The following is a 19,048-nucleotide window of genomic DNA, read 5'->3' on the forward strand; positions in this document are numbered from 1 at the left end:
CCACATGCTTTTTTTTTTTTTTTTTAAAGGAAGCTCTATGCTCAATGTGGGGCTCGAACTCATGACTCTGAGATCGAGAGTCACATGCTCTACCGACTGAGCCAGTTTTAGATTACTTAAAAATAAAATCTTTAGGGATCCCTGGGTGGCGCAGCGGTTTGGCACCTGCCTTTGGCCCAGGGCGCGATCCTGGAGACCCGGGATCGAATCCCGCGTCAGGCTCCCGGTGCATGGAGCCTGCTTCTCCCTCTGTGTCTCTGCCTCTCTCTCTCTCTGTGTGTGACTATCATAAATAAATAAAAAAAATTAAAAAAAAAATAAAATCTTTAGTGGCACCTGGGTAGCTCAGAGAAATGGCCAAATGAATCCATAATGTCAAATAACAATTATTAATGTAATTTAATAAATTACACAGTAATTTATAAACAATGTTAGGTAATGATAAGGGCTCTCATGCTTATTACTTGTCCTTTTCTAGAAACTAAAAGAATCTATATTCTACCAGAAAAGCACAAAGTACTTAGAGCCATTTCCAAGTATTTATTTAAAATAAAGGATAGAATATTTTCTGTTTTATTTCCAAAACATTTCTGAACAATCCCTCATGCATTCGTTGTGTCTTTCTGGCCACAGTGGCCAAGTAAATCTATAAACTCAAGGTCCCCTCACTAGGTCATAACTGTTCATTTTATCAAAGTAATTTAGAATTTCTTGTTGTATCGGTAAGCTTCCAGATTTACTTCTTAAATTTTGTATAATAAATATTTTAGTTTGTACTTTCGAGTTCCTAAATGACATATCTTGTGTTAAAATGTGCTTTTCCTAATGGCTTATATACATTAGCAAAATTTTCCTATAACTTTCCCTCAAGTATTTGGTTCTTTTCAATATGGATAAATATACTTGTATTATGTGAATCAATATGAATAAAATATATAATTTACAAAAATAAAAGTTGCAGCAACTTTTAAAGAATATACAAATTTCATAAAATTAAATACATTTGCATTCTGCAATATACATTTATTTTAAAAAATGAACTGTAACTCAAAGTTTACCATCCTGTTTATTTGCCTAAACCATTTTCTACCTATTCTTGAATCTCAAAACAAAAATAAACCAAACACACCAAAAAAAAAAAATCAAATCCACTAATATTTTTTCTAGTTATGTGTCATAGATAGGACAGCCCTGGTAGCTTAGTGGTTTAGCGCTGCCTTCGGCCCAGGGCATGATCCTGGAGATCCGGAATCGAGTCCCACATCAGCCTCCCTGCATGGAGCCTGCTTCTCCCTCTAATAAATAAATAAAATCTTAAAAAAAAAAAGTCATAGATACTCACTTTGGAAAAGCTGGAAAATTTACAATTAACAAATGAATAAAGAAATGAATGCCCAGGGACATCTAGCTGGCTCAGTTGGATGCACACACGATGTCTGATCTTGGGGTCATGAATTTCAGCTCCATGTTGGGTGTGGAGATTATAAAAAAATAAATAGGGATGCCCCAGTGGTACAGCTGGTTGAGTGTCTGACTCTTGGTTTTGGCTCATGTCGTGATTTTGGGGTCGTGAGATCGAGTCCCAAACTAAACTGCACTGAGTGTGGAATCTGCCGGAGATTCTCTCTTCCTCTTCCTCTGCCCCTCCCACTCATGTTCTCTCTCTCAAATAAATAAATCTTTAAAAAAATAAATAAGCTTTTAAAAAAAGAAATGAATGTCCAAATGTTTACTGATTATTTCTGAGTAGTTAGAATATGATTAATCTTTTACTCTCTCTCTCACACACACTACATAAAGAAAATGTTAACAATTGCACAAAAATATTTCCACCATCACAGAAAAATTCTATTGCATAGTGTTTCACTATTATACTGCCTCCCAGGACTGTTTTTTTTTTTTTTTTTTTTTTTTTGAAGGACTGGGTTTTGTAATGGATACATTTTGGTCTCTATCCATGGGATTACAATTCCATTGACCAGGCAAATATACACACATGAAATGACAAACAGAAGGCCAGTTAAAAATAAGAGAAAAAAACACAAATATTTAATCAAAGTTCAAAGAAATAGAGGTTGATATGGAAAATCATAAAGGAGTACAGATAGGCACGCCTGGGTGGCTCAGTGGTCGAGGGTCTGCCTTTGGCTCAGGGTGTGATCCTGAGGTTCCAAGAACAAGTTCTGCATAGGGCTCCCTGCCGGGAGCCTGCTTCTCCCTCTGCGTATGTCTCTGCCTCTCTTCCTGTGTCTCTCATGAATAAATAAAATCTTTAAAAAAATAAAGGAGACAGATATTTATTGACTTAATTCATGGAGGGATATGTATACATTGCACTAGGCACCTCAGCAAGATTTAAAGGCTACAGTCTGAAAAAGAGACTGTCAATCACCACCCTCCCCCCTTTCCTATCATTAATGAATGAACTACATGATATCGGGATCTCTAGTCCTTATGAAGGGGATGATTTCAGACTTCTAGTCTTAAAGTGCTGTGATCCAAAGAGAAGAAAAAGGCCCCAGAGTGTAAGGAAGTCAAGTGAAAAAAATCTGAAGTTGACAGAATGAGCTGGGTTCCCAGAACATAAAGCAGACCCAACGGTGATTTTGTGTTGAAGAAATGTTCACTTCTTCAACATCATTTATTGAGTGCCTACTACAAGCCAGGCACTGTTCTAAAGTGGTAAGGATAAAACAGTGCTCAAAACAGATAAAAAATCCCTTTTTTCTAGAATCTGGCATTCTAGAAGGGGAGACAAGTAATTTTTTTTTAATATTTTATTTTTATTTATTCATGAGAGACTCAGAGACAGAGAGAGAGGCAGAGACACAGGCAGAGGGAGAAGCAGGATCCATACAGGGGGCCTGATGTGGGACTTGATCGGGTCCCGAGGATTAGGCTCTGGGCTGAAGGCGGAACTAAACTGCTGAGCCACCAGGGCTGCCCGGAAACAAGTAATTAAAAAAAATAAATAAGAAGCTATACTGCATGCCAGATGATGATTAGTGCTACAGAGTAAAATGAAGCAGGAAAAGGGATAGGCAGGTGCAGTTATTTTATTTTTTATTTTTTTTAAAGATTTTATTTATTTATTCATGAGAGACAGAGAGAGGCAGAGACACAGGCAGAGGGAGAAGCAGGCTCCATGCAGGGAGCCCGACGTGGGACTCGATCCCAGGGTCTCCAGGATCAGGCCCTGGGCCGAAGGCAGCGCTAAACCGCTGAGCCACCCCGGGGCTGCCCGGTGCAGTTATTTCAAATGAGGGGTTCAGGGAAGGCTCAGTGAGAAGGTGAAATCTGAGCCAAGACCTGAAGGAAGTGACAGGCTGAGTGAAGTAGAGGTCTGGGGCTGAGTAGTGAGGCAGGAATAGAGTAGACCAAGGTGGTAAAGTAGGGAAAGGCAAGAATGGTTTGTTCTAGACTGATCTCTAGGTCTCAGAGTCTGGAGACATAGACTTCAGAATTGGAGAGAACTTTATAGGTCACTTAGTACAACTACCCATTAGATTATTAAACCCATATTGCCCTTCCCAAGCAACCATGTTGTCTTGGCTTGAACGATTTTATGTTTGTTTATTTATTTTACTTATTTGTTTATTTAAAGTAAGCTCTATGTCCAATTGCGGCTTAAACTCACCATCCCGAGATCAAGAGTCACATGTTCTACCAAGCCAGCCACACCGGGGCCTGAACAATTTTAGTGTATATGTATCTACCTCCACAGCCCAAGATATAGCCTGTCCATCCTTGCACAGCCCAGATTTCAGACTTTAATTAGTGCAGATATCTGTTTCCTAGTAACATCTACTCTTTATTCTTTTTAGGGACACTCTGTGTGTACCACATGCTTCAGATGTTTGAAGATAACTTTCAAGTCTTCTCTCCCATTTCTCTTTTCAGGTTAAAGTCAACCACCAGTTGTTTTAACTCTTTTCTAAGTGACATGGTCATATGTCATTTAACAGTAAATTAAGGGAGTCTCAAATGCAAGCCCGAAAAACTGACTTTAACTTATATTACGTAATATAGGATTTATTAGAAAGATATGAAGTAGGGCACAGAACTGAGGAAAAGCTAAAGAATCAGGTCTTTGGGAACAAATACAGAGCAGCTCCAGTATCCACATATTAGGAATTAATCCATGGTTGTGATGAAGGAGGTTTGTCACTGCGTCATTCAACCTAAGATTCAAATTATTTTTTTTAAAGGTTTTATTTATTTAATAGAGAGAGAGAGAGAGAGGGGCAGGCAGAGACACAGGCAGAGGGAGAAGCAGGCTCCATGCAGGGAGCCCAACGTGGGACTCGATCCCGGGTCTCCAGGATCACACTCCGGGCTGAAGGTGGCGCTAAACCACTGGGCCACCAGGGCTGCCCTAACGTTATTCTTATTGACAAAGTTATTTAATGATTCCAAAGAAGTTAACTTCCCCAAACAATTCACAGGAGAGAAAAAAAAAGACACACACACACACACAATAAATACCTGCATCATACTGAGAAAACTGTGAGTAAGGCATAATGGTAGAAGACACAGTTAACTCTGCCTATCAGGGATTCCTGGGTGGCTCAGGGGTTTAGTGCCTGCCTTTGGCCCAGGGCTTGATCCTGGAGACCCAGGATCAAATCCTGCATCGGGCTCCCTGCCTGCTTCTTCCTCTGCCTGTGTCTCTGCCTCTCTCTCTCCCTGTCTCTCATGAATAAATAAATAAAATCTTAAAAAAAAAACAAAACTCTGCCTACCAAAAAAGGTAAATGCCTCTTGTTTATGAAATATGACCATCAAGGAACCTAAATGTTCAAAAAGGTGAGGTGATTTTATGTACACTAGTCAAACAATGGTGTCTTCAAAATCAGTTCATGAAGTAAAGCTTCACACAGTCATATGGTACTGAGAGTACTACCATGTTCTGAATACAATATCCTATGAAGTATTCATTCATCAAATATTTACTGATCACCTACCACTGTTCTAGAAGACAGAGGTAAGCTGGTGAAAAAGATAAAGGCCCTACTCTCACAGAGCTTACATTATAAGTAGATATTATAAAAAAGAAATTGAGGCTCAGTTCCCAGGTCTGTTAGACTCTAAAACCTACACTATGTATTTTGACTATATTGTGTCTCACTGGAAAGACACAGCTTCTCCTAAAGTCCACACCTAACCACACAGTCCTTGTCTGCAACAATTTAGGGTTCCTCTCTGTTGGAAGTCCAGTGTCACTTTCTCAGTGTTCTTACCCCAACTCCCAAGAGCAAAAAGATTGCTTGGTCAGTAGTTTAACACCTCATACTGACATGTATGAATTTCTTTTTCTCCCTCATTAGTCCCTAAACTCCCTCAGGGCAAGAGCCATGTCTTAGCCTCTTTATAGGTCTAGATGATAGCACAGGAGATAACAGCTGAATGGAGCTCATGAGAACATTTCAACAGAGTAGAGAGTGGAAGCCAGGCTGCAATGAACTGAAGAGTAAAAGAAAGAGAGGGCAACGGTGTCTGCTCTTCAAGAACAAGTCTGGAAAGGAAAAAGAGGGAAGTGGAAGTCGTCTGAAGGAGAAATGTGATCACAGGAAAGTTTTATACTTTTCTAAGAATGAGAAAGATTTGAATATATTTGTTGGTAAGGTAATACAGCACAGTAGAAAGAGCAGGGCTGGCAGAGTCAGGCTTGAATTTGATTTCTGGCCTCACTATTCTGGCCTTCTGTCACTTACTATGTCGGCAGGCAAATCACTTAACCTCTGTACTTCAACTTACACATAAATAAAAAGAGAATGATAGAACCTATACCTCACTGTGACAATGACAGCACTTGGCAAACAGAGGAAATCCAATAAATGGTATTGATTATTACTGTATGTGTGGAAGCCTGGACTCTGGTGTTCTAATCCCTCCTACGTAGCTTGTGCTTCAGCGTGGATTTCCTATCCTAGTCTATGTGTAATATGTGATGGCAAAGAAACAGGATCCTTATTTCTTCTGTGTGTACCATCCTCTGTGCTATTCCACTTCTTTGTGACAGTCTGCATGAACGCATGAATGGCTACTGTGGAAAATTACTGATGTCATCAGCTGAGGAAGTAGACAACCTGGAGAACAAGCAGATGAAACTGATGTTAAATCAACAAAATGTACAAGATTCTGGGCTCCTGCCAAAATTCATTGAGAACTAGGAAGAGAGAAACTGAAAACACAAACACACAGAACATTGTTTAACTTCCTAAGCCAACAAGGTGTTCCCAGCATCCACCCCAGGCATAGAAAGATGGCTGTATGATAAAAGAGACAGTTCTCGGGGCTCCTGGGTGGCCCAGTAAGTAGGCTGAGCGTCCAGCTCTTGGTTTCTGCTCAGGTTGTGACCTCACAGTCATGGAATCAAGTCCTGAATGCAGTTCTGCACTCAGTGCAGAGTCGGCCTCAGATTCTCTCTCAAATAAATTTTAAAAATCAAGGAAGGAAGAAAGAAGAGAAAGAAGAGAAAGAAAGAAAAGGTTCTCTCTTGAGTTCCTGTCTCAATATTTCACCCTAACGTCTGGTTCATTTCTGTGAGGTGCTACTCGGGTTCAACCAACTTTTCCGCCATCTGACAAGTTTCCAAATTCACAAGGTTAGTATGCTTTTTAAATATTTTAAATAATTTTTGTTCATAGCCTTTTAAAATTAATGCTCTCGTGCTCATCTCAGCAGCACATATACTAAAGTTAATACTCTGGTCATGGGTCATGTTCACCTGTTATCCATACATGATCAATAGAAACACCTCACACCTTCCTCCTAACCGTATCACGCATCTCCAGGCTACTGTGACAATTAAAGATGAAAAGCCTACATATATCTAGGATTATTGGAAGACAGGAAAGATAACGACCTCCATTTAGAATCAATTACAAATTAATCACGGAGAAGAGAAATAAATACGTAAAACAAAGATGATATAATTACTGATTAGAGTTCAGAGAAAGCTAGAAGATAAGGAAGAAGAAGATGAGGAGGAACAGAAGTAAGAAATGTATGTGTATCTACAAACTCAATTACAAACAATCACTAAAAGCTACAAGTAGGGGCGCCTGAGTCAGTTAAGCATCTGACTCGATTTCTGCTCAGGTGGTGATCCTGGGGTCTGGGGATCCAGCTCCAAGTACTGCTCCCTGCTGAGGACAGAGTCTGCTTCAGATTCTTAACCTTTCCCTCTGCTTACTCTAAGACAAATAAAATCTTTTTTAAAAAATAAAAGCTACAAGCAAACAAGTCAAAGTTGGAAATTCAGTTTTTGTGAATCAAGGTCTTATTAGGAACTTGAATTTACCAAGAAAGAATAAGAAAGAAGGGTTAAGGATATTCCAGGACATCTTTAATAACCCACCAAACCCCAAAAAAGCCAGCAACCCACCACACATTTCAAAGACTGGAAAATACGACAGTCATCCATCACAGAAAACAAACTTCAAAACATCTCTTCTTCCTCCATGTAAAAAGCATCCTGGATCATTAAACTCAGTATAAGAATAATTTTCGGGGGGATCCCTGGGTGGCGCAGCGGTTTGGCGCCTGCCTTTGGCCCAGGGCGCGATCCTGGAGACCCGGGATGGAATCCCACGTCAGGCTCCTGGTGCATGGAGCCTGCTTCTCCCTCTGCCTGTGTCTCTGCCTCTCTCTCTCTCTCTGTGACTATCATAAAAAAAAAAAAAAAAAAAGAATAATTTTCGGAATTCCAATCCCAACCACGCTGAGTGACCCCGGCTAATACACGCCTCAGTTTCCCCAGGTGTAACGAGTCTCGGCCTGAATCTGAGCCTGTGTTCTGACCCCGGACCTGAATCTTCAACGTCAAGTCACAAGTTAAACCTGAGGAAGAGCCCGCAGCTCAAAGGTGCCCGAGGCAGCTCTTAAAAAAAAAAAAAAATAAAAAAAAATAAAAGAAAAGGAAAAGGAAAAGAAAAAGAAAGAGGTCCCCCCGCCTGAGGTGCGCCTTCTGTGAAACCGCTCGCAGCTGTGGAGGGGGAGGTCTGCGTCCGGGCTCGAGCCCCCAGGCTCCCCGCTCCCGCCCGCCGCGCTGCGAGGCCGCCCCCGGCCCGGGCGGGGACGCGGGGGCGCAGCGACACGCGGGTCCGAGTCCCGCCGTCGCCCCGCAGGCCCCGCCCCGCGACAGCCGGAGCCCGGCGCCCCCCGCCGGCGCCCCATCCCACGCGGGCACCTGCAAGGACTAACCCCGCCGCGGGCGGCGCTTCTCCCCTGGTCTTCCCCGTCAGCCCGTCCGTCAGGCGGTCGGTCGGTCCACAGCCGCCCCCGCGACCCCAGCGGAGGGGCGGGTGTGGGCGCCGGGCTCCGCAGACCGCTCCTTCCGCACTCACCTGCCTGGCGCGGGATGTCTACCTGGCGGCCGCCAGTCCCTGCCACCTCAGTGCCGACCTGGGTCTGACTCGCGGCTCCACCGCTCGGACCCAGTCAGCGCTCGGCGGCGCCACTGCGCACGCGGGCCGGGCCGGGAGGGGACGGGGGGGGGGGGGTAATGCCGCGGAGCATGCTGGGGGCTGTAGTCCTCCGGGACCCCACACAGGAACCTCCTTCCTAGCCCAGACCCGGCCCCCTGGCGGTAGCGGGGGGTGGGGCACATTAGTCCTCCGAAGCCCAATTTTAGCCCAGCAATATCCACTGGACTTTCATGTGCACTGCAGCCCGAGCAGCTCAGAGCAATATGGAGTGGACCGGCGGTTGGGATGCAGGACAGATGCGGCAGGACTCTGGAAAGGAGCGGCCCTTACTTTTTTTTTTAATAATATATTTTTTATTGGTGTTCAATTTGCCAACATACAGAATAACACCCAGTGCTCATCCCGTCAAGTGCCCCCCTCAGTGCCCGTCACCCATTCACCCCCACCCCCCGCCCTCCTCCCCTTCCACCACCCCTAGTTCGTTTCCCAGAGTTAGGAGTCTTTATGTTCTGTCTCCCTTTCTGATATTTCCTACCCATTTCTTCTCCCTTCCCTTCTATTCCCCTTTACTGTTATATTCCCCAAATGAATGAGACCATGTTTGTCCTTCTCCGATTGACTTACTTCACTCAGCCTAATACCCTCCAGTTCTATCCACGTTGAAGCAAATGGTGGGTATTTGTCGTTTCTAATGGCTGAGTAATATTCCATTGTATACATAGACCACATCTTCGGGATCCCTGGGTGGCGCAGCGATTTAGCGCCTGCCTTTGGCCCAGGGCGCGATCCTGGAGACCCGGGATCGAATCCCACGTCGGGCTCCTGGTGCATGGAGCCTGCTTCTCCCTCTGCCTATGTCTCTGCCTCTCTCTCGATTATCATAAATAAAAATTAAAAAAAAATAAACCACATCTTCTTTATCCATTCATCTTTCGATGGACACCGAGGCTCCTTCCACAGTTTGGCTATTGTGGACATTGCTGCCATAAACACCGGGGTGCAGGTGTCCCGGCATTTCATTGCATCTGTATCTTTGGGGTAAATCCCCAACAGTGCAATTGCTGGGTCCTAAGGCAGGTCTATTTTTAACTCTTTGAGGAACCTCCACACAGTTTTCCAGAGTGGCTGCACCAGTTCACATTCCCACCAACAGTGTAAGAGGGTTCCCTTTTCGCCGCATCCTCTCCAACATTTTTGTTTTCCTGCCTTGTTAATTTTCCCCATTCTCAGCCCTTACATTTTCTAAATATTTAAGTGCTTTCTTCACAGGTGTACAGAACCAGGCCTAGACCAGTCCGAACCACTCTTACAGAACTCACAAGCCCTGGAAGGAGCCACAAATTGGAACAAATTTGGTTGAGGGCATGCCAAAGAAATTCACTCTCCAGGCATGTATAACCTGGGGGTGGGGGTGTCAGAAGCCTGTGTTTGGGTCACTCAACCACACTAACACTTAGCTCATCCATAAAATGAGAATGTGAACTTATGGTCGTGAGAACTAGATGCTGTTTGAGAAAATGTTAAATAAGGCACAGTACAAATGAACAGTCCAGGGATGTAGAAGGCCCATCTCCATAGGATACGCAGGTCCTAGTAGACATGAGATTCTGTCCTGAAAAAAAAATGTGTTGGGGGCCTAGCAGGCTCAATCTCTAGAGCATGTTCCTGAGTCTTGGGGTTGGAGTTTGAGTCCCACATTCAGAGTAGAGATTATTAAAAAAATAAAATCTTAAAAAAAAAAAAAAGAAAAGAAAACGAGTTTATCACCATTTAGGAAGGTCACCTTTTTAAAAGCATAGTATTTCAGGAGTGTTCTCCTAGACATGTCTCCCTACTTAGAAGAGATAAATTTAGTTTTAAAGCTGCTTATTAATCTAAGCATGGGTTCCCATTGGTGTTCCAAGGGGGTGATGCCTGAGTCAATGAATGGAACGATATGCAAAGTCTACACATACAAGGCAATCTCAGTTGTGACCTCACTGTATTAGGCTCACTTTGCAAAGTCATGTTATTTACAACATCCCTGTGAAAGCTGGGTGAATTTTATCATTTGAATTTTAGAGGACCTGGGAAAACTAGTAAGTGGCAGAGCAGAGATCTGAACCCAGTTTCTGAGGCCAAGTTCAGTTTCCTTTCCAAATTCTTTTTTTTTTTTTTTTGAGATTTTATTTATTTATTCATGAGAGTGAGAGAGGCAGAGACACAGGCAGAGGGAGAAGCAAGCAGGCTCCATGCAGAGAACCCGATGTGGGACTCGATCCCAGGACTCCAGGATCACGCCCTGGGCCGAAGGCAGATGTTAAACCACTGAGCCACCCAGGTGTCCCCAAATTCTGCTTTCTTAAACAAAACCAATGCACCGCCTCCCAACCTCCACCCCATTGCCTTAGTGCAACAAATTCCATTCTTTTTAGTGTGGTAACATCCTTTTATGTCATCTCACAACTTGCAGGGGCTGTATTTCCTAAGTTTATCTTTATGGAGGAACACAATTTCTTGAGACAAGTTGTCACGTCAGCTGAGGTGTCAAAACTCAATGGTTAAGTAATGCTAGCTTCAGCATGGGCCCCTTAGGTTTTTGCAATGAACCATTAGCATTTCATTTTTGCTAACTTTCCCTACACACTTAAAAGGGAACTAAGGACTTGTCAATACTTGCCAAATAAAGCTTCCAGCCCTCCTCTAGCATTCCAGTGGAATATTTATCAGAGATCAATACTGGGTAGGCCAGGGGTACCTGGCTGGCTCATTCTGTGGAACATGCAACTCTTAATCTCAGGCTGGTGAATTTGAGTCCCACACTGGGTATAGAGATTATTTAAAAACAAACAAAACAAAAACAAAGCTGGGCAGGTCCAACAGCCACAGGAGATAGAAAACCAGTACTTCTAAGAAATGGCAGACTAGCTAGCAATTCTATGAAACTTTCTAAGTGCCGTGTGAGAATTCAACATACATATTTCACCTTCATTAGAGGACAAAAGCGAAAAAAGAAAAATGGCACATTCTTAAAAGTTTCATAGGATGCTACTCAAGGCAAAGCCCTTCTCAATTTTTGCCACAGGAAGGGTGGATGGAGCCAGGTACAATGAAGAAATTCAACCAAGCACCAAGCTGGTAGGAAAAGGAGCATCTGCATCATGATAAAGGGTGGATTATAAGACAATAAAACCAAGGGGAGCAGTGTGGATTTGTTGAAGTTACATCTCAAGAGCACCTTTTCTCAGTGGTGCTTAATGAACTGTAATGTGTTCAGATGATAAACGGTGTATGTGGGGATCCCTGAGTGGCTCAGTGGGTTTAATGCCTGCCTTCAGCCCAGGGCGTGATCCTGGAGTCCCGGGATCAAGTCCCACGTCGGGCTTCCTGCATGGAGCCTGCTTCTCCCTCTGCCTGTGTCTCTGACTCTCTTTCTCTCTGTGTCTCTTATGAATAAATAAATAAAAATCTTAAAAAAAAAAATAAACGGTGTATGTCCCATTATTGAGGAGCCATTCAGCACATTGCTCCATAAGCTCCAGGAAGACAGACTGACTTATTCACCATTGTACTCTTAGTACACAGTAGGGTGCTGAAAAAAAAAAGTGCTAAATTATGAAATCTGGGGGCTCCTGGGTGGCTCAGTTGGTTAAGCAGCCAAGTCTTGATTTCAGTTCAGGTCATGATCATATAGGGTCCTGGGATCAAGCCCTGTGTTGGGCTCTACCCTCAGCAGGGAGTCGGCTTGAAGATTCTCTCTCCCTCTGCCCCTCCTTTGAGAACTCACTTTCTCAAATAAATCTTAAAAAAAGTATGACTTCTGGATCAGAAACAAAATATCTTAGGGGTGCCTGTGTGGCTCAGTTAAGCCACTGCCTTCAGCTAGGGTTATGATTTTGGGGTCCTGGGATCAAGTCCTGTATTGGGCTCCCTGCTCAGCAAGGAACCTGCTTCTCCTTTTTCCTCTCTTTTTTTTTTTTTTTAAAGATTTTATTTATTCATGAGAGACACAGAGAGACAGAGAGAGGCATAGACACAGGCAGAGGAAGAAGCAGGCTCCATGCAGGGAGCCTGACGCAGCACTTGATCCCAGGACCCCAGGATCACACCTTGGGCTGAAGGTGGCACTAAACTGCTGAGCCACCGGTGCTGCCCTTTCCCTCTCCTGCTCGTGCTCTCTCTTGCATTCTACCTCAAATAAATAAAAATCTTAAATAAATAAATATCTTTTAAAAAGCCCATAATATATTTTATAACTACTAAGGAAAAGCTTTCTAATTGTAAAGTATGATTTAACTCCTTTCTTGAAAAAAAAAAAGAGTAACTTAGTTATTTAAGAAACTATGGAGGGGGACGCCTGGGTGGCTCAGCGGTTCGGCGCTGCCTTTGGCCAAGGGCATGATCCTGGAGTCCCAGGATCAAGTCCCATGCCGGGCTCCCCGCAGGGAGCCTGCTTCTCCCTCTTCCTGTGTCTCTGCCTCTTTCTCTCTGTGTGTCTCTCATGAATAAATAAATATTTTTTTAAAAAAGAAGAAACTATGGAGGGATGCCTGCGTGGCTCAGCGGTTTAGTGCCTGCCTTTGGCCCAGGGCGTGATCCTGGAGTCCCAGGATCGAGTCCCGCATCGGGCTCCCTGCATGGAGCCTGCTTCTCCCTCTGCTTGTGTCTCTGCCCCTCTCTCTGGGTCTCTCATGAATAAATAAAATCTTTTTAAAAAATAAGGAAAAAGAAAAAGAAACTATGAATGAATTTTTTATGTTTGCTTTTCTGCTTTACATTTTTTTTTTAAGATTTTTAAGTAATCTCTACCTCCAACATGGGCTTGAACTCACAACCCTAAGATCACAAGAGTCACTGACAGAGCCAGCCAGGTGCCCCTGCTTTATATACTTTAAATACATTTGGTCTGTGCTCTTATAACCAGCACTATCCTAATTACAACTTTTTAAAGTTTAAGGCTAAACTACTAAACAACTAGTGTTTAAAACCATGGGAGAGATATAACATTTTCCCATGGTTTTAAACTTCTCAGGACCCTAGAGCCACAGCAACGAAAGGCTAGATCACTCATGGGGGGAGACAAACTAGAGGCATTCATGGTCCCCATCTCCCTCCTAATCTCACATGTAGCTACTTAAAACCGCTATTCAACTGGATCTTATTTCCTAAGCAACTTGTTGTGGGGATTAAGGACAAGGAGGTCTACAGGTCTACAGTAGTTTCCAAGAATCCCCTCAAACTCCTTCCACCCCAGCCTGGCCTGGGATGTTACCTAACCAGAATTTCTGGTTTACCATACAAGAGGGATATGTGTGTGTGTGTGTGTATAAATATATATATAAATATTAGAAACAATTCTATTATATATTATATATAATAGAATATTTTATATATATATATAATAGAATATGCAGTACCAAGAAAGGCATCAGAATCTAAAAGAATCTAAGAGAGCAGATCAAATATGCATTTTGTTTAAAGGTTTCATTTTGAAGTAATCTCCCAATGTGGGGAACTCAAACTCACAACCCCCCACCCCCACCCCAGGTGAAGAGTTACATGCTCTCTCCCAACTGAGCCAGTCAGGTGCCCCTCCAATACGGTTTTTGTAAGGCCAAAATGTCTTCTTAAATGAGAAGATAGAGTGGGCTTCTTGTTTTCATTCACCCAAAAACCCACTTCTTATTTGACCTTTTGTCTAAGTAGGCTCTGATAGATCATCATGTCCTCTTAAGTGCTCATCCTGAAATCTGGGCCAGAACCCAGCTCATTTTCTTCCTGAGTTTGGATTTATCATGAAGGCAAATCACCTAGATTCACCACTTACACATTTTCTTCCAGAAACCTAGCCTCTAAGAATTTTTCTGTACACAGGACTTAATGAGGTCATCAGAACAAAATCATACCAGATCCAGAATGGAAAACCCAAATCTGTCTGGACTTCTAGTTATGTTCCAGAATAGCTAAATTTGAGTTAAATTTTCTATCCATTAGACCACACCTCTGATAGAGAACATACCTTGAAAGGAATATATATGAATCCCAGTACTTAAAAATACTACTATGACTAAATATAATTTATTCTAGATAGGATCCTACAATAAAAAAAGAGGACACTAGCTAAAAACTGAGGACTTTGATAATGTATCAATAATGGTTCATTAATTGTGATGACTACATCATACTAATGTAAGATGTTAATAAGGGACATCAAGTATGGGGTGTATGGGAACTTTGTACTATCCTTGCAATATAAAAATATTCTACAATTTAGTTTAAATAAAAATTGCATTAAAAACTTGAAAAAAGGGATGCCTGGATGGCTCAGTTCATTAAGCATCTGCCTTCAGTTCAGGTCATGATCCCAGAACCCTGGGATCAAACCCCACATCAGGCTCCCTGCTCAGCAGGGAGTCTGCTTCTCCCTCTGCTGTTCCACCTGCTTATGTTCACTCTCTCTCAAATAAATAATAAAATCTTAAAAAAAAAAAAACTGAAAAAATACACAAAAGCTAAAAGAAAAGCCACCTCAAATTCATCAAGCAAGAAACCACACAGTATTTCATTATGTAACTTTCCAGGTTTTTTTTTTTTTAAGAGTGCCATGCTCCACCAACTGAACCAGCCAGGTGTCCCAACTTTTCCTATTTATTTTTTATGCTGACTCATTCTCCATTCTTTGGTTGGTTCAAGTTCAGCATGTACTCTCTTCCATGATAGGTAAACTAAAACAGTCTCCTCTTCAAATTTTAGCCTGCTCCCTGACTGGTTGGTAAACTCCCCCAGGCTCGGAAAGGAAAATGACATTTCCTGAGTCTTTCTTCATGTCAGACCCTACGCTATGCAATTTCAGCCAGCTAGTCCTCACATTCATCTAGGATTTGTATCACCCATCTGGAAACACTTAAGCACTGTGCTTCCACGTAAGGACATGAGACTCTCCTGGTTATTAAATGATATCTACCATCAGCCAGGGGAAGCCAGCAGTAAACACCTAGGTGTCTAACTGCAGCTGAACAGAATCTGGTTACCCCATGGTCTGTCCAGATCCTGATTTCTGGCTGATTCAGATCCTGGAGTTCAGGTAACTGGTAAACTGAATTCAATCAAATTTTTGAGAAGGCCTGAGTGTTCTCTTCTTAGCCAACATACAGCCCACCCAAGTGCCCTTAATTAAAATGTTAAATGGCTGGCTTAGTTGGTGGAGCATGTGACTCTTCATGTTGGAGTCGTAAGTTTGAGCCCCATGTTGGGTGTAGAGATCACTTTATTTTTTATTATTTTTATTTTTTTTAATTTTAAGATTTTATTTACTTATTCATGAGAGACACAGGGAGAGGCAGAGACAGGGGAAGTAGGCTCCATGCAAGGAGCCCGATATGGGACTCAATCCCAGGACTCCAGGATCACACCCTGAGCCAAAGGCAGACACTCAAACGCTGAGCCACCCAAGCATCCCTAGAGATCACCTCAAAAAAATAAAAACTAAAATATTAAAAAAAAAAAAAGTTAAATGGGAAGGGCACCTGGCTAGCTCAACTGGTGGAGCATACAATCTCGTTCTTGGGGTTGTAAGTTCAAGCTCCACACTGTATGTATCAATTACTTAAAAAAAAAAAATAAAAAAATAAAAAATTGGGGCAGCCCGGGTGGCTCAGTGGTTTAGTGCCGCCTTCAGCCCAGGGCCTGATCCTGGAGACCCAGGATCGAGTCCCATGTCACGTTCCCTGCATGGAGCCTGCTTCTCCCTCTGCCTCTGTCTCTCTCTCTGTCTCTATGTCTCTCATGAATAAATAAATAAAATCTTAAAAAAAATATATCTAAAAAAAAAAAATATATATATATATCTAAATGAAAAAATATAAAAAAAATAAAAAATTGGGATCCCTGGGTGGCACAGTGGTTTGGCGCCTGTCTTTGGCCCGGGGCGCGATCCTGGAGACCCGGGATCGAATCCCACGTCGGGCTCCCGGTGCATGGAGCCTGCTTCTCCCTCTGCCTGTGTCTCTGCCTCTCTCTCTCTCTGTGACTGTCATAAATAAATAAAAATTTAAAAAAAAATAAATAAAAATAAAAAATTGTGTATGTTAATAGTATAACTTAAGTATATTAATATAAAAACAAAAAAGACTAGAAGAGGAAAGAAAGTACAATAAACCAAATCAAATGCCAGAGAAGAAAAAACCAGCCAAACTACCAATTGCTAGAGAACAGAAGTCTAACAATCATCACAGTACTGTCATCTTATTTTCTTATTTTCTGTGAGGAAATTGAAGTAAAATCCATGGTATCGGGTATCCCCAGTGTGTCTGGTATATAACGTAACTTCTCAGATTATAGATACATTCATAGTAGCTACTTCCTCTTAATGTGGCCCACACTGAGAAGTAGACAATACCTGATCAGAGCCCATGAGTTAATTCCTTACACCAGAATTAGCAGTTTCAAAAACCCCCTCAAGATTCACACGAAAAGAATAGTAAACTGCTTCTGAAAGAGTTGAGACCTTCTACAGCTCCATGCTCTCTAAGCTTACTTGCTACATTGACCTATATTTAGAATTTGGTTTTAAGGGCTGTCTCCTATTCTTCTTTCCAATAGGTTGAGCTCTTTACCCTGGACTACCTTTGACTTTTTTTTTTTTTTTTAAGATTTTATTTATTTATTTTTGGGAGTAAAAGTGGGAGCAAGAGAAGCACACAGGGGGAGAGGGAGAAGCAGACTCCCCACCAAGCAGGGAGCCTGATGAGAGATTCGATCCCAGGACCCTGATATCATGACCTGAGCTAAAGGCAGACACTTAATTGACTGAGCCACCCAGGTGTCCAATCCCAGACTACCTTTGATTGTATATGGTTGGAGTCAACTCAGCCTCTTATCCCTTTCAACATTCCCATTTCTGACAACTAGGTTGTCTGGCTTCTGATTGAGCTGAAGGGGAAGGATGGGGTGGGGCAGAGGGAGAATCACTAACTCACAGTAGCTTCAATGTCTGGGCCCAAGCCAGCCTGATCCTCAACAATGGGTATGGGTCGCAACTGTAGCAATAGCTACCTCAGCCACTATTCTTCCTCAAGGTGATATGTGAAAAACTGACAAGTTTTCTCCTCTAGGATCAAGGGCCCTAATATTCCCTTACCACTCCTCATAGGGCAACATTTTCTCAGGAGGTTGGCTCTCTATCTCTGTTTCTCAGACTGGGTGTCCAAAATGGAACATAATGCCATGAGTGTGGAACAGTAAGACTATAGTGGAATTTAAGACTAATTTACATTTATCTTAATTTTTTCTTCTTAGTTTTGGCCACATCATTTCAATCTATTTCAGGTTAGATAAAATTTTAGTTATCTTACCAAAAACATGTATTGGTTAATTATTCTAGTTTTGTGTTATCTGCAAATCTGATAAATACATTTCTTCGGGCAGCCCGGGTGGTTCAGTGGTTTAGCGCTGCCTTCAGCCCAGGGCCCGATCCTCAGGACCCAGGATAGAGTCCCACGTCAGGCTCCCTGCATGGAGCCTGCTTCTCCCTCTGCCTGTGTCTCTGCCTCTCTCTCTCTCATAAATAAATAAAATAAAAATCTCTTAAAAAAATACATTTCTTCATTTTCATCTATGCTGAAACAGTATGTAGAATTGGATGGGGCTGAGGATAAGAGGCCTGTGGACTAATACCAGTACTCTCCTTCCAGGTGGGGGATAGTTCTTAATGATCTTCTTTGGCTACAGCCGGCTTAATCACCTATTAATCTAAGTACCAGGATTAATTGTCAAATGCCCTGATGAAATCAATAGACCCAACTAGAATTTCTGATATACAAGCTTTAAGAAAGATGAAGTGAGCTTGAGTACAACTTGAGCTGAATAAGCCTGAGAATTTACTGTGGCTCTGAATTTCATTATATATTATTTTTTTCTTTTTGAAGATTTATTTACTTGAGAGAGCAAGAGAGAACACAAGTAAGAGAGGGCCCAAGCTGGGAGAGGGGCAGAGGGAGAAGCAAGCAGGGAGCCCAACATGGGGCTTGATTCCAGGACCCCGAGATCATGACCTGAGCTGAGGGCAGCCGCTTAACTGACGAAGCCACCCAGGAGCCTGAATTTCATTATATATTCTGGCAAAACATAACTGGATACCAAAGGTATCCAACCATACTGAATCAGAGTCCAAGTTATTTTGCTAGATACAGATCAAATTTACCTTCAATAGGGGCACCTGGGTAGCTCTGTCAATTAAGCATCTGCCTTCAACTCAGGTCATGATCCTGGATCCTGGGATTGAGTCTCATATCCGGCAACCTGTTCAGCAGGGAGTCATCTTCCCCCTCTGCCCTTCTCCCTCCTCATGATCTCTCTCTTTCAAATAAATAAAATCTTAAAAAAAAAAAAAAAATACCTTCAGAAGAGAGGACCAGGAGTTAGTTACTTCCTCAATCAAGTGAGCATATGAAATAGACCAGGCTAGTTGGACAACATGACTGAAAGAACAGAGCAACCTATGAACTACAAGTTGTGTTGCTACAAAAAAAAGAATCCAGGGGCGCCTGGGTGGCTCAGTGGTTGAGCGTCTGCCTCTGGCTCAGGTTGTGATCATAGGCTCCTGGAGTTGCATCCCCACAGGGAGCCTACTTCTCCCT

The 19,048-nt window shown here is 42.5% G+C and overlaps 1 protein-coding gene across 5 annotated transcripts in view; it reads right to left on the bottom strand.

Annotated features, from left to right (window-relative positions):
* Positions 1 to 8,455, bottom strand: part of SGSM3 (small G protein signaling modulator 3) — a 43,780-nt gene extending 35,325 nt beyond the window's left edge. For all 5 annotated transcript variants that reach the window (XM_055329473.1, XM_055329471.1, XM_055329470.1 and 2 more), the window contains exon 1: positions 8,352 to 8,455. The gene's annotated coding sequence lies outside the window, so the exon portion shown is untranslated. The remainder of the gene's footprint in view (positions 1 to 8,351) is intronic.
* Between the last annotated feature and the right edge of the window lie 10,593 nt (positions 8,456 to 19,048).

This window comes from Nyctereutes procyonoides, unplaced genomic scaffold, assembly GCF_905146905.1.
Source record: "Nyctereutes procyonoides isolate TBG_1078 unplaced genomic scaffold, NYPRO_anot_genome, whole genome shotgun sequence".
Taxonomy (NCBI): Eukaryota; Metazoa; Chordata; class Mammalia; order Carnivora; family Canidae; genus Nyctereutes; species Nyctereutes procyonoides.